The sequence below is a fragment of the Podarcis pityusensis genome (assembly GCF_964106645.2).
Source record: "Podarcis pityusensis genome assembly, chromosome: 10".
In the NCBI taxonomy this organism is placed as follows: domain Eukaryota; kingdom Metazoa; phylum Chordata; class Lepidosauria; order Squamata; family Lacertidae; genus Podarcis; species Podarcis pityusensis.
This window is the reverse complement of record NC_138035.1, coordinates 53,857,821-53,872,962: the sequence shown is the minus strand read 5'-3', so window position 1 is coordinate 53,872,962 and position 15,142 is coordinate 53,857,821. Positions and strand designations below refer to the sequence as shown.

The 15,142-nt window shown below is 43.8% G+C and overlaps 1 long non-coding RNA gene across 4 annotated transcripts; it reads left to right on the top strand.

Annotated features, from left to right (window-relative positions):
* The first annotated feature begins 7,068 nt into the window (after positions 1-7,068).
* LOC308486912 lies at positions 7,069-14,494 on the top strand. Of its 4 annotated transcripts, XR_013991376.1 has the most exons (6): positions 7,069-7,180; positions 7,995-8,162; positions 9,890-10,047; positions 10,303-11,712; positions 12,912-13,041; positions 14,265-14,494. It is a non-coding gene; the product is annotated as an uncharacterized lncRNA (long non-coding RNA). The 4 variants fall into 4 exon arrangements; XR_013991378.1 differs by lacking the exons at positions 7,069-7,180; positions 14,265-14,494 and adding an exon at positions 13,739-13,851 and having other exon boundaries at positions 7,381-8,162; XR_013991377.1 differs by lacking the exon at positions 7,069-7,180 and having other exon boundaries at positions 7,382-8,162.
* Positions 14,495-15,142: the final 648 nt, after the last annotated feature.

Below are 15,142 nucleotides of genomic sequence, written 5' to 3'. Positions count from 1 at the left end.
TGACGCTGACGTGGCTTTTATAGGGAACCCAGCGGAGGCGGAGGCGGTGTAGTGACGTTACAGGGGCGTGGCTTGGAAACGACCAATGGCAGCCGCAGGTTTCCGTGACGTACAAGAGGGGAGCCGCGCATTGACCTCTGGGGCGTGTGGTTCCCCCCCCCCAGCATCCCTTTCTCTCGAAGTTCCGCGGTCGTTTACAAGGGCGGTGCCTCTCGCATCTGGCGCTTCATTTCTTCCCCTTCCAGACATAAGGGATCGTTCCAGGCCCCCGTGGCATGCTGGGAACTGTAGTCTGTACCCTTTCCGGGGCCATTGCGGTACACGGCGGTCTCACGTCGGCCGCCTTGCCTCCGTCGTTGTCCTCAGATAACCTCCTGGTAGTTCACTGTTCCAGACAGAAACTGAGGCGAAGGTTATTCGCTTGCACAGCCCTCGAGCGGAGGGTCGGGATGCATGAAATGATATCAGCTCCTCCTTAGCCCTGGAAACTTTGAAAGCCCAAATAGCACTTTAAATATATTTTAACATAGGGACAGTGATTTATGATTTTTATTCTTTTATTATTAAGTTTATATACTGCCCCATGCACGCAGATCACAGGATAAAATCACAATATAAAACCACAAAATACATAATCAAAATAAAAACAAGAACAACCCAATAACTCCCCGCAAATAATCAGAGAGGGAAAACAGAATTTAAAACACATGTACACAATACTTGTAATAAAAAAATAAGACTTGAAGAAATCACACCCTAAGTAGACTGGTATAAGTACATAGTTACCAGCATACATACTCTCCAACATTTCTCCATTGAAAATAAGGATATCCTCTTCAATAATAATAATAATACTAATACAGTCACTCTGGGCAGCTTCCAACATACATAAAAATATAATGAAGCAATAAACTTCTTTTTTTTTAAAAAACCCACCTTTCTTATACACTGCATGCTTCAGATGATTTCTAAAGGTTGTACAGTTACTTATGAAAATAGGGATGTCCTAAGGAATAGCGGGACATTTCAGGATCAAATCAGAAACTGGGACAGCTTCTGTAAATCCAGGGCTGTCCCTGGAAAAGAGGGACACTTGGAGGGTCTGCAGAAGACACATACTTTAAACATATATTTGATTTTTCTGATCATTAGGATTTGGACATTGATACCCTTACACATGTTTATTCACAAATAACTGTAATCCTATCCCCACTTACCTGGGAGTAAACCTCACTGAATTACTTATGAGTGGACATTAGGATTGCGCAGTACATCCCACTGAGTTTAATAGAGTTTACTTTCTTTTCTGTTTACCAGATTGGAGTGCAAATTTAAATGAAAATGCCTACAACAAGAAGAGTAGAGTAGGGGACATTTTTAGTATAGATTGTTTTATTCTGGCACAGCTTTTCGTAGGCACCTGTCTACCAAAGTACATAAGAGTCCTGCTGAATCAGAGCAAGGGTCTATTTAGTCCAGCCTACATAGATCTGGGGGACGCGGGTGGCGCTGTGGTCTAAACCACAGAGCCTGGGGCTTGCCGATCAGAAGGTCAGCGGTTCGAATCCCCGTGACGGGGTGAGCTCCCGTTGCTCGGTCCCTGCTCCTACCAACCTAGCAGTTTGAAAGCATGTCAAAGTGCAAGTAGATAAATAGGTATTGCTGCGGCAGGAAGGTAAACGGCGTTTCCGTGTGCTGCTCTGGTTCGCCAGAAGCGGCTTAGTCATGCTGGCCACATGACCCGGAAGCTGTACGTCGGCTCTCTCAGCCAGTAAAGTGAGATGAGCGCCGCAACCCCAGAGTCGTTCGCAACTGGACCTAACAGTCAGGGGTCCCTTTACCTTTACCTTTACATAGATCTGGGAATCTGAACAGCCTCCCTCCTTGTCCCTCAGACAACTAGTATTAAGGGTAACCTGCCTCTGAATACTCAGTCAATTCCTTTGAAGAACCTCAAATTCTAGTGTTGTGAGACTGGGAGAGAATTTTCTGTCCAGTTTATCCAAACCACATACAATACTATTATCTCTACCAAATCCTGCCCCCTGCCTGGTTGCCTTCATTGTGGCTGGTTGATATTAAACAAAAACAAACCAACCAAGTCTATTATTTCTGTCCCTTGTAGCTCTTGTAGACTGTAGCTTACAAAAGCGTATGCCAGCATATATTCATTTGTTTTTAACAACTTTTAAAGCAATTTAAATTGTGCAATCCGATGCACAATTACATAGGATAGGAGTAAATCCCATAGAACAGAGTGGGGCTTAGTTCTGAGTAAAAATGCATGGAATGCATTGTCAAGTACTAAATAAAATAAGATTACATCACATTTGCCCAGACACTATATAGCACTGAAGGCTTCAGCTGATGGTCAGCAGAGAGCAGGTTTGCCACATGACCTCACTTTCCATTTGTAGCAGTTGTATCCGTGGAAGCTGCTAAAAATAGAATATATTTCTTATTTCTATGTCATAAACAATCTTTCTGGTTACATAGGTTTAGGTTGATTAATAGATACATGTGGTAAGATGCTGAGATCATTGTGACTAATCTATTGTGTATAATTACTTAGGTCATACATTTCACAACATGATGACAAGAGCTTAGAAACAATTACATGTACAAACTCTCTCTGTGTGTCACTCCCTTCGAAGTCAACTATGAACGTTCCTTACATTAGGTTTTCTCCTATATAATTATTGATCTGAGCTTGACCCAACCTATGACAACCATCTATGAAATTTGGATACTACTGATATTCAGTTCCAAAAACCAACATCCTGTCGAAATCCATGTTTCCCGGGGAAATTGTCTATCCAAATTTTAAACGGGAGCTTGGCTTTCAGATGGAGACAGAACAGTTTTCTTGTTTGATGTTAATATTTCAGCATAGATGGGTGTCCTGTCTATAACCAAGGTACAGTTCACCCCCTTGCTGAACAGCATTACCTTAATCTGTGTATGTATGGCAGTATACTAAATATTTAAACCTTTGGAAGGAATTTCACATCGTCTCTGTTCTATGGCAGCTGGGAACCAGGACATTGTCCTTACATTATTTACTTTAGGCGTCAGCTTAATATATATGTCTTCTCAGGCCTATGGTATTGGAGCTAACCTTTTAGAAAACATACAGATTCAGGGCTAGTCTGAATTGCAATTGAATTTGCTTCTGTTTGGTTCAGTGCCAAGGCCACAAGTATCTGCCTTCTGCTCCTCAATTTGGATCGCATACAGTGACCAAAACCGACTAGCTTTCTCTGAAGCAACAACTGGGGTGTCTCAGAAGATGCCTTGCTGTGGTTTCTGCTTCACATTGCCCTTTCAGTTCAGATTTTCACAGCTGCACAAAATGTGAAGGTATTAAAAAAAAGAAGTAAAAAAAACCCAATTGTGTGGAAGAACATCTGCTCCTTCTACCTTTTTAAAGTTATAATAACTAGAAGAATGGAATTTGTTCAGTCAAAGCTGGGACAATGGCCGGGATGAGTGAAGACAATGAGCTATATTGGCATGGGATGAGACAGAAAACTGCACAGCACAGAAATTCCATGGGTGTGTGTTTGTGTGGTGTATTATTACACAGCACCAGAGCTTTCTCTTGCTCTAGGTTTTTTTGGGTGTGACATTAGAATACCATTGTAGTGACTAGTAGGGACTGACTCAGAGCTTTAATTATAGCAGTGGCAGGAAGTCGGACAGGAAAGGGGTTTTCTAGGCAAGCTGTAGTTCTACTAATCTATGTAATATACTTTCTGGCAGCAGCATTCTACTCCAGAGCTATGGTAAAGATCAAATTCCAAAGCTCTTTTCGTTGGTCACCTGCAAAACTGGCTTTTTGATGTTTGGCTGTGTGCATATTAAGAGACAAGGATTGTAAACTGTTATATACATGCATGCTATTTATAGGATACCATATGACAAAAAGTTACCTAGGCAACTTGCAAAATAAAAACAAAGTTTTAAAAATGCAATATGCAACACAGCATTAAAACACCAAATATGATTTTTTAAAAATATATCAGTAGAGCTACAGTTAAAAGGTACAACATGAATTAAAAGGCTTGGGGAAATGAAAAAGTATTTACCAGGTGCCAAAAAGCCTTTAATATATGTGTAAAGCGGGCCTCTTTTGGGGTACCACCAGTGTTCGAAACTCCCATTGTTTTAGGTGCATTTTGTGACAAGGAATTTCATTCATGCGAGCAGTTTCTGAGCTCTGGGCGCAGTACTGAGCCTAAGATTTCAGATTAAAACTGCACAGTAGAAGGAAAGGAGGACCCTTTTCTGCCACCCCACTTCCAGCCACTCTCTGAAGACTAGAGAAGGCACCATCATAAGAATATTAGAGTGGCAGGCAGGGGAAGTATGGATTTGAGGTTTTTTTGCAGTCCTCAGATGAGGACTAGACCATGTGAAAAATGAACAAAATATTTTAGCTGCAGGCCATTCATTTTCAGCTTTGTATTCTTGTTATAAAAAGGTGTGCCTAGGCACTCCATTGCGGTGCCCATAACCTAGGTTTATGGTGCTATTTAGCTCCTAGCTTTCATATTTCAGTTTCTAACACTGAGTACCACCACTGAAAAATGGTCCTTTCACCACCGCAGGGGAACTCAAAGAAGAATCTCATAAGAAGATCTCAACGTCTGGGTAGGTAATTGAGGGAGGAGATTATTGTTCAAGCACTAAGGTCACAAATCATGAAGTGCAATTGGAAGCACTGTGGAATAAATGATGAATTAATAAATCTGTAAAATCCGTACATTTTTAACTTTAGTAATGCCCTACAGTACATATAGCCAGTTTCACAATGATAATGTTATTTGTGCCTTGGCATGGTCTAGTGTTCATATATGTGTACAGACAGCTACATAAAGAAACATAACTTCTGAACAGAACCTAAGGATTTGCATTCTTATGTATCATTACTTGCTACTGTCATTACTTAACTGTTTGACTGATTTAATTGCTCTATTTTTAAAAATAACTTTGATTTTTTTTTTGAACAATGAAGCAGTACATAAATTGCATAAAAATAAAAATATGAAGCCCCATTGAACTCAGGAGATTCAATGTAAATTTTCAGAGAAGTAGGCTTTTGAACACTAGATTTTTCCTTATAAATTGGAGACTTGATCATAGTACATCATTAAGGATATTCAGTATGTGGGAATAGATACCTTCCTTTTACAGACAGAGGGCACTTCCTTAGTCTAAGTCATTTAGATTGCTGCATACACATATATTTCTAATAGCTTTTGTACGCAGGTGAAGGTACAATTGACTGAGCAGCATGAGCACAGTGAATCACCCTGAGTTACAGCGGGCAATTAGCAATTTCTGCCGAACTCTAATAGAGGCTCGCACACTGAGCAGCATTGCATTCTGGGAGCTGTTAGCTCTGCAATCAGCATTCCAAAACAGTGAGGCAGATATTTATTTAAAGCATTTTAATCCTGTTCCTCAGCCAAAAAAGTCTTCTGGAGAAGTTTACAAACCGAGCCGACTAACCAAACAAACAAAAACTGTTGGGAGTGGGATCTGCTTCCTATTATTGTTCCCTCTGATGTCGTCTGGTAGCCTAGTAAAAGCCAAAGGCAGCTGATCTTTTAGTAGAGCTAATGAGATGGTGATTCTAAAATAGCATCAATCAGCTTGAACCTGTACGCAGAGAGCAGGTTGTGGTGGCCTTTTTGAAGGACCCAACCCACACTTCACTGGCAATCAGTGTAGATCAGGGAAGGAGAAACTGTGGCCTTCCAGATGTTGTTGGATGTCTGCAAAAGCACACTGTGAGTTCACCTTTAAATAGTTAAGTGTAACTATTGTTTATAGTGATATGTAAAACCAGGCCACTGAACCCAGTATCACATTATGGGTACAGGAAATGATTCTTATGGTTTTTAGCCTTTTTGCAAGATGAGGAGAAGCATGGTCTGCATCCTTAACCCTTCAGCAGCTTTGGGCTCCACCCTGGCTAGGCATGCCAACCCTAGGGGACAGAGGTGGCATCAGCCCCCTCAATATTCCTTAGCAGGGGCTCAGCCCTCCTCCCCTCATATTGAGGGGAGAGGGGAGGCCGAATCACCAATCTGAGCTCGGTGTAGCATCAAAGGCAGGCTCCTCCTGAGCGCAAGAGAGGAGCAGCCGTGGCCATTGAAGCTGCACGGCACTGGGCAAGGCCTCCTCTTGACGACGAGTGTGTGACATCACAGATGCGCAGTGCGCATCACGTGCATGATGTCACACGCATGCTGTACCACTGAGCCCCACAAATCTTCGGCCCAAGGCAGCGCCTCTGATTCTGCCTAAACCCTCTAGAGCTTCCTGGGTTCTCATCCCCTGGTTAGGAGGTTTTTCAGTTCATGAGTTAGTTCTGGATAATCTTTAAGCATTTGATAATGAGTTCAACTGCTGTATGAAGCACTATTCCCTTCAACATTAATGTGCAGGGCAATTTCCACTCTTACCAGCGATAACGACTTTGGGTCATGCTACCACTTCTCTGTTAGTAAATAAGTTCAGGTAAAACTGAGGAACAGCCAAGCCAACTTCTTAAGTGTAACTTCAAAATGCAGTTAAATTGAGAATCCGCTACTGAGTGTGGTGCCATTTGTTGCATGGAAATAGAAAACAAACACATTTTATTATTATTATTTATTCATTTTTTACATTTCTATCCCAATTTCCCCCCTCATGGAAGCCAAGATGACATACTTGTGGTTCCTGCACCCATCAGTGCTCTAACCAGACCCAGACCTGTTTAGTTTTGGCAAGGTAGTGGCAACCTGTGCCATCCTTTAAACAATATCCAGAAACCAGATATTATTTATTAATTAAGTAATCTCTATACTGCATTATATTTTTAAGAAATATTTCAAAGCGGTTTACAGCATATGAAACCAATAAAACACAAATAAAACAATCTGAAGAAAGTTAAATATAGAGCATACAGTCAAAGCAACATAACAGAAAACTAAAATATTATCTTAAAGATTTCAAAATAAAACATTACAAAGGAGGTCAACTACAGAATACTTATTTATCATAGTAGGGCTGGTGAGTGTGGGCCTCGCCCCCTAGGCCAGGTGGAAAGGGCCTTGTAGGGAGCGGCCTTCACGCCCCACAGCCGGGCGATGTTCCTCTGGCTTCATGAGGAGCCTCTTCAGTAGGGCTGGTGAGTGTGGGCCTCACCCCCTAGGCCAGGTGGAAAGGGCCTCACAGCCGGGTGATTGTCACTAGACCCCTCGCTAAGTTCATATTGAAATGTAGCTGATGGTGTGTACCCTCAGCAAGTAGAGTACTTTAGGTTTTACAGGAACACAGGGCCGTAGCTAGGGGGTGGCCAGGAAGGCCCCCGCTGGGGGCACAGGCGGCCCCCCCCCCGCAAAATCAGCTTTAAAATTGTCCATAAATATGTCTACAAATAAAAATATTGATTATTGCCTCATAAGAATTGAATGGGGGGGGGGTTGGAAGAGAGGCAGAAAGAAGAGCTAATTTGTCTGTGGCTAGGGGGCGCAATCTGGACGGTTCTGCCAGGGGTGCAAGATCACCCAGCTATGGCGCTGTTTGGATGCCCTCTTTATCTATCTTTTTGTTGGGATAGATTACAAAGGCAGGAACCGTATAGTTTGACTACTTCCTACAACTTCCTCTCAGCTGACCATCTCCAGAGTGCAATTCTCTTTCTCCAACATTGTCTCTATGGAAGGTAGCAAGTGAGTTATCTGCATACTCATCCACAATCGAGAACCTTGGATCTGAAGGGGTTAGGTCACTTAATAATGAAAAAATAATAATACATTGGTCTTACATTCAAACAAAGCCCAAAGGAAAAATCAGATGACTATGTTGAAAAATGTGTAGGGAGCCTGTGAAGATCAGTGCTCAACCAGGAAGGGTGAACTGATCACCCTTTTCTCACTCCTGGACTGTTCTTACACCTTTCGTGTTGACATCATCTGATTCTGATTCTAATATTCTCCTAGCCCCTTCCTCACATTCTGCAGGGTTACCGTAGAAACAGCAAGAAACAACTTTGCATCATCGCTATTCCGTTGCCCACTTCTTACCGGACGCTCAATCAGTAAGCAGTGCGAGGAGTTCTCTCAGCACTCTCTATTTGTGTTACTTCAGCATTCCTATCAACATGGCAGGTAGGAAATTGTGCCATCGTGATGTTCATATGTTCCGCTTCATTGTCCCATGAAGCAGACAGAGAAGCCAGCTGAGAAGTTAAGGATTTATAGCTGGGCAATGGATTAAATCATTGGACAACTTAGAGACGGTAACATACATACAAGTGGATGCTATGATAGACAGCAAAAGAAAAGGGAGAAAGGGAGATGCCCTTAAAAAGCTACCCCAGTTAGTCAAGGTCCCAGTACCCTGCATGGGGCTTAGATAAGACATGACTAAGGCCCATTCAATGGCCTTCCATGGGACTTAGTCTTGAATATATCTTTCACTAGATATGCCAATAAAGTCTGAGGCTCCTTCAAAATCACATTTATTTTTGGTACTACTGTCAATCTACATTGCACTTGTCCAAAGCAGCTTACAAACCAAGAGTTTCCAGGCAGCAACAACACAAAACATCAGTTTGGGAGGAAAAGCAGTAGATAAATATCCATGAATGATCCACATTGATCCAGAACCAAAAGCACTTTGGTTAGATCAGGCTTCCTCAACCTCGGCCCTCCAGATGTTTTTGGCTTACAACTCCCATGATCCCTAGCAAGCAGGACCAGCGGTCAGGGATTATGGGAATTGTAGCCTCAAAACATCTGGAGGGCCGAGGTTGAGGAAGCCTGAGTTAGATTCTGTTCTCATGTGAGAGCCTAAAATAGGAATTGTTCTTTAGATGAATGATGGTCTTTGTTTCTGTTGTAACCCCTATCTCACTGAATTATAGAAACAGGTAAGCATATCAGGTGTAAGATTTAGCGGGTGCCTGTGACTTCACTAGGTATCCAGATTAACCCAGTCAAAATTGGGGGGTACCAACCAGGGGAGGAGCGTATCGTGGGGCTTGTTGTGACTCAAACTTGTCATAACTTCAGTTACTCTTCTCCTAATGGATGTCTTTTCTATCCTTGCACCTTCAGTTAAGGCCAACTGCCCATCACTGCATCATAACATTCTCTGGCCAGTTAGAAGCTTGGAGGTCACTGTGGTGACAGCTGGAAACAGGTTCACATAACCCCAGTTCCAGGGGCTCCCATTATGGATGCTGACTTGAATTAACACTGAGCGGGGTGCATTTGAGGGCCCCTAGGGGGTATCACCCTCATGTTTTCCCTGAAAAGAAGGGGAATAGCAGAGCATCTTGAAAGACAGAATCTTTTATGGCAACAGCAGCAGGGCAGGGTGATTCATCCACGGAAGAGAGAGGGGGAAGATGGGAGAAAGATTCTTTCTCAATGGGATCATAAGCAACTGGATATCAGGAAGACGTTAAGGCAGCAAAAGAAGTCCAACCATTAGGATCTTCCACAACCCTTTTCAAAGATCCAGTTGTTTAGAACCTCCAGCAACAGGAGCTGGGGAAAAGACATCTTTCCTTGCCACTGCACAGGGACTTTGCAATGGCCACACCTATGAATCAATTATATAGACCACCTCACCTCCAGCTAGTCCAGGTGCAGCCTCCTGGGCTTGGACCCATCCAGTCCTGGCCTCTCTACCTCAAAACAGGTCTTTGAAACCTGGAAAAGATGGAAAAAAGTAAAACCAGAATTATCAAGGGGTTGGAGTAATTCCCTTATGTGGAAAGGTTGGGGCCTTTTCATTTCAAAGGAAGTACGCTCTCTGTCAGCCCTCGTAGTTGTATTAATTCTAGAACCATTAAAAAGCAAACTAATCAATGTCCTCTCTCATACAGGAGTGGTTGCAAACAGAAATGAACAAGAGCCAGGCCTCTTTGCAGAGAATATACTTTTATGCACCTCTGACTGTATCACAGCAGGCAAAATACTACGTACAGAATTGGAACAGTTCTCCAGGGTCTCAGGATTGCAAGTTACTTTTAAGAAAGCAGAGGTAATGTTTTTCATATACCAACCTATCCAACAGACTTTTATAGCAATGTTGAAGATTCCAATAGCCAGGAAAAGTTTTCGATATCTGGGGATGCAAATTACCCAAAATTTAAACAAGTTGTATGAGTTTAAATATAGTGTGGTTTGGAAAGCTCTAAATAGAGATATAATACATTGGAATAAATTAACACTCTTCATTATGGACAAACCAGTTGCATTTAAAATAACGATTGTACCTTCATTTCTTTTCTTCCAGACTTGGGTGAATGCGTGAGATGGAGGAGGACCCCGGAACCTATCCCTGAGGGTTTCAGAAGAAGCCTGCCTGCCTGTGGGAAGGAAGATAGGGGAGACCTGGCCATAAAAGGGATAGGCATACCTAACCCCCCAAAAAAGAACCCCCCCCAAAGAGAAAATTATACAAGGCCAAAAATGAAGCTGAAAAGGTGGAGAAAGGGGGCACCCAAGGCACCCGAGGGAACAAAATAACCCTTGAGGAAAGGCCTAAAAAACATTCCGAAAGCTTCTTTTGGCCAGTGCCCCCTCCCTAGCCCCCCTCCCTGCCAAAGCCATCAGCCCAATTTCGGTGGAGGCTGGCACCCCTCTCCCTGCCCCCCCATGTGGATTACCCCGAGCCGTTAGCAGGACCATCTGGCTCGCATCCACATAGGTGGGCAACCATTTCCCACCTTTCCCTCCCTACCCACTGGAGACCCCTGCCCAGCATTGCTGGCGGGGGTCCCACCCTACCTGACCCGCCACCCTTGCCCACCCCCAACCCTCCATATTGCCAGACACCCAGCCCTCTGAAGTAACACCTCCAGCCCCACCCCATCCAACCCCAGGCAATCAGGGGATTAAATACATACGAAGCCTCCGGAAATCTGAAGCATCAAGTCAGGGGATTCCCTCCATTGACCAAGGTGAGTTTGTGCCCGCTCAGTCAACCTCTCAGCTTTGACACAAAGGGAAGGGTCTTGCTCAACTAATGAGTGTTACCAGTGCAGCAAAGTTGGACGTTATAGGAGATTTTGCCCACAAGCCAACAATGCTAACCCAAAGAATTCAAAGAGGTGGCAAAATTTTATTCCCAGACGCCCGCAAGAGCATCCTCTGAGGGGCGAGGCACCTCAACGACAGACTAATAATTCTTACCAACCAAGAAGGAAGTGGGTCCCTTTGCCGCCTTTCTCCTGCCTCCAAAACCTTCTGGCAGCGAAATAGGAGAATACTGACAACTAAATAGGAATCCCATCCACTCAGAACTCCTGTGTCCTGTCTTAACTCTCTCTGCCACTAACCTCATGGGCAAAATACACATGGATTGATACTAGTACAATTGCTGACTAGACACAGGGCTGCCGCATCTGTCCCAGGCGCCCCCCAGCTGGTGGGCACTCAGGGGATGTGATGCCTCAAGTGCCCTGCAGGCCCAGCGCTGCCTGATTTGGGGGGGGGGGTGTGTGAGAAGGTGTTTTGTTTCATTTTTACAGTTCTCCTGATTTTTACTGCATTCTAAAAGATTGCCAAACGGATATGCCTACCCTGAACCCATGTTCAGTGCCTCCATCATCTGGGAAGGAACAGTCAAGAAACTTAGCCAGAGATGCCTCCCTTTTCTCCATCCCAACACAGCACACATCTTTTGAGGACTGCAGTTTGATTAGTGAGTTGCACAAATCCATATTTCCAGGTGCTGACATCTTAAAAGGGATGGTAGCCAGACCAGTTTGGGGCCTGAAAAGCTTATCTCTAGTGACGTGTAGGGCTTGAGCTGTGGTTTATTGTTGGGGACGAACTGTGGTTTGGTGGGTAAAACATACCTTTTGCATCCAGAAGGGTTCCAGGGTCAATCTCCTAGCAGAGCTTGAGAGATGCATTGCCAGTTGTGAAACCCTGGAGACAGTGGTAGTGGAGACACATTGGTGTCCTGGTTTTGGAAGAACTTTATCTCTCCCTGCCTTGTGCGCAAACTTTGACACGTCCTGCCTATCTGTCAAAGTTGGCCCGCAGGGACTTGAGAAGAGAAGAACCAAACAAGCCAGACCTCCCTGCACATCAGCTGATGAATGACAAGACTTGGTGTGTTCAGTCCTGCTTTCTGCAGGGTTTGCAGGGAACTCTCTCATGGATGCTAAGCAGAAAGGATTGAACTCTTCACCCATCAGCTGAGTCCTGCTCTCCACAGGGCACAGCAGCTGTCAGGTGTGGGACTAGTGGGCCCGGTTTGGGCAAAACGACCTTGCTAGCCAAACTTTTTCCATGCACTGGAGGTTCCCTTGTGTAGGCATTGCTGAGGCAGGCAGGCCCCACAGATTACCATCATTGTTTGGTAATCAGGTCAAAATGTTAGCAGGGTTATTGTAAATGCAGCAGTGTAAAGTATTATAGATGTAGCAGGAGGAGAGAAATATGAATATGTGGGGAAATTAGAATACGCAGTCTTAATGGATAAAGAAATAGAACCATAGAAGGGGGAAGGGAAGTCAAGGATTGAATGTACGGTTATATTCAATGAAATGTAAAACGCTCTAATGAAAAATGATAAATACAGTTATGAAAAGGGGGGAATTGAAAGGCATTTACTCCCCCCACCCCCAAATATATATCCTGAAGCGATTGATGCCATTTTGGTGAAAATTGAACCAGGAACTGAAGAACCTTCCCTTTGAGAATAGGCATTCAGGGTTTTTCGTTGTGAAAGACAATTGTTGCTTCCATTCCTTTCCGCAGGGCTTTTGTGGAAGACCATCCTGGTGGGCTGCATCTAACATACTTAGGAATATATTATGAGCAGACGTTTGAGTTTTATGCCCCAGTTTGAGGAGAAGGCCGAAAAGATACCTTGTCATCATGTCCTTGCAGGTGTTTCCAAGGTGGAGTGATGGCTCTGTGGATTTTTACCGAGACTGGGACTCTTGCAAGAGAGGTTTTGGAAGCCAACTGATGGAATTCTGGCTGGGAAATGACTATTTTCATCTGCTGACCTCCTTGGGTAAATAGCACACCTTCTTCACTCAGGTCTTCCTGCTCTGACCACAATTTTCTATTTCACCACCATCTCCTGGGCCCTCTCCTTGAGAAGGTGGGAGACCCAGTGTGGTGTGTGATGGTTGAGTGTTGGACTAGACCCAGAGAGGTCTGGGTCCAAATCCCATGCCGAGAGAGTGGTGCAAGAGTCACCTGATGCACACGTGAGAAGGTTCCTGCTGGACAGTGACTGTGTCTAGGTCTCCTTCCATAGCCATCCTCTGCCCACTTCTAAAGAGGAAGGGTGACTGTGGTGTGGAATCATAGTGCTGGGGAGAAGCAGCAGGCGGTACAACTCCTCCCAGACTTGTGAAAATGTTTGGGCCAGCTGAAGTAGGCAAGAAGGGTGAGGCACTTCGGGGGTGGCGGTGGAGAGGATGGTTTTATGTGTGACACCCTTTTAAAGACCATTCTAACCTTATTTGTCACACTTTTGTGTGTTTGTGTGCGTGCGTGCGTGCGTGCGTGCATGTGAGCTGTCGCTTTGGGATCTGCACCCCAAGGTGTTGCTACAAACCTTTTTTTAAAATAAATTTTTATTTTTATTAAGTACAAATTAGAAAACATACATATTTACAACAAAAGAAAATACAAAAGAAAAAGAAAATGCATATAACCAAGGGAAAAACATTAGAGAATATTTTGTCTCTTCATATTTACAGTTATTTATACCTCTATAAAATGCTATTCACAATAAAGGAGTGAAATGAAAGATATCAGAAAAAAGAAAAAAAGAACAAAGAAAAAATAAAGAAGTAAAAGAAAAAGATCATAGGTGAAAATTTTTAAAAGTAGATAAGTACTCACAATACATAGCCATTTCCCGTCTATATTTATATTCAATTGTATAATTTCATCTTGTCCTTTTTTTTTTTTTTACTGCAAAGGATAATAGACCTTGGGTGACTCTCTTGCCACCCCTGGCAATGTCATTGGGAGTGTAACATGGTCCAGTTTCACCCTCCTTCCCTTACAGTTAGCAGTGACTAAAGTAGCCTCTCTGGCCATTATATAGGTGACACTAATAGCAGAGGAAAAATTAGGTCATCAGTTTCCTTTGTCTTGATGGTGTGTAGCCAGAATCTCTGGCTTTTCCCCTCTGTTGCCTTACAAATTGGGAACAGAGGGATTGGCACATATGTGCAAACTTGGTCTGACTTTGACTGGAGTTTGTTCTCTTCCTCACAGGCAGTTCGCTTTCTTACCATAACAACATGCCTTTCTCAACCAAGGACAAACAGCAGGAGCCCAAGAACCAGAAATGTGAATATGTGTATAAGGAGTCTGGTGGTACGACTGACACCTCTACAACATCAAGGGGATGGGGCCCCACACATCCTTTGCTGATGGCAAACTGGGAAAGTGGCCAAGAGTACCACGATTCCTACAAGCCTTCAGAAATAAAATTCAGGAGCTTCTCCCCAACTCAAAGTTTTCATTTTATCTGGAGGTTCTATATGTATTTCATCCCCTGTTGGGCTGGGGCTAGAGGTTTTACTTCAGAGTGCTTTTTTTAGGCCTATCCTTGAGGGTTATTCCTCAGATGTCTTGGGTGCCCCCTTTCCCTCTCTTTTCGGCTTCCTTTTTGGCCCAATCCTGTCCCTGTTGATTTCACTCTTGTTCACGCTGACCTTGCGCCACCCTCTGCCCCATGCCATCCCAAATTCAAGATCACCCTCAGGCAGAACATCCCCATATCAGACTCGCTCATTTGTTTGGTCTCAGCATCCTGAGGACCCTGGGAGCGGAGGGAGGACAACCTAACATGGCTCCTTTGGGTATCTCCTGAACAAGCTGATGGAATTTGCTGCTGTAGGTGGAGAGGCTGAGGTAGGGAAAGGCAATGGCGCTGAAATGTTGGATTGCAGTATAGAGGATTTGAGCAGAAGCCTTGCTAATCTGGAGAAAGTGAAAAGAGAAAAACAGACCTCCACTCTGAGGGATGGAGATGAATCACGACAGGACAGAGATATCACTGCTTTAGTAGCTTCCTTTTTACCCAGAAGGTTTCCAAACAAACCATCTGTTATGTACTGAGTTGAATAGGATCCAAAAGGCAGCAGTCT